The sequence below is a fragment of the Penaeus monodon genome, chromosome 27 (genome assembly GCF_015228065.2).
Source record: "Penaeus monodon isolate SGIC_2016 chromosome 27, NSTDA_Pmon_1, whole genome shotgun sequence".
NCBI classification, from domain to species: Eukaryota; Metazoa; Arthropoda; class Malacostraca; order Decapoda; family Penaeidae; genus Penaeus; species Penaeus monodon.
The window spans coordinates 35371845-35372072 of NC_051412.1; the positions used below are offsets into that span (position 1 = coordinate 35371845).

General features: G+C 60.1%; 1 protein-coding gene across 2 annotated transcripts in view; it reads right to left on the reverse strand.

Annotated features, from left to right (window-relative positions):
* The window catches only part of LOC119590810 (hormone receptor 4-like), a 115290-nt gene that overhangs the window by 35333 nt on the left and 79729 nt on the right, over nucleotides 1-228 (reverse strand). The gene's annotated exons all lie outside the window — the stretch shown is intronic.

Consider the following 228-nt stretch of genomic DNA (forward strand, 5'->3'; position numbering starts at 1 on the left):
CCCCTTCCTTCTTTTATTATTTCCTTGATTCTGTTTCGGACGCCTGTTCCATCTGAAGGCTCCCATCCCCGCTTCACTCTGGCCGGGGCTGCGTTTCCCTCCGGCAGCGTTGTGCTCGCGAAGGAGAGCTGCCAGCGGCTCGTGCCGGGCCACGTGAGCGCCCCCAGAGCACCGCTGACCACGTGCGACGTCACGTTTCGAGCTAGCCTACGTAATCACACCATAATC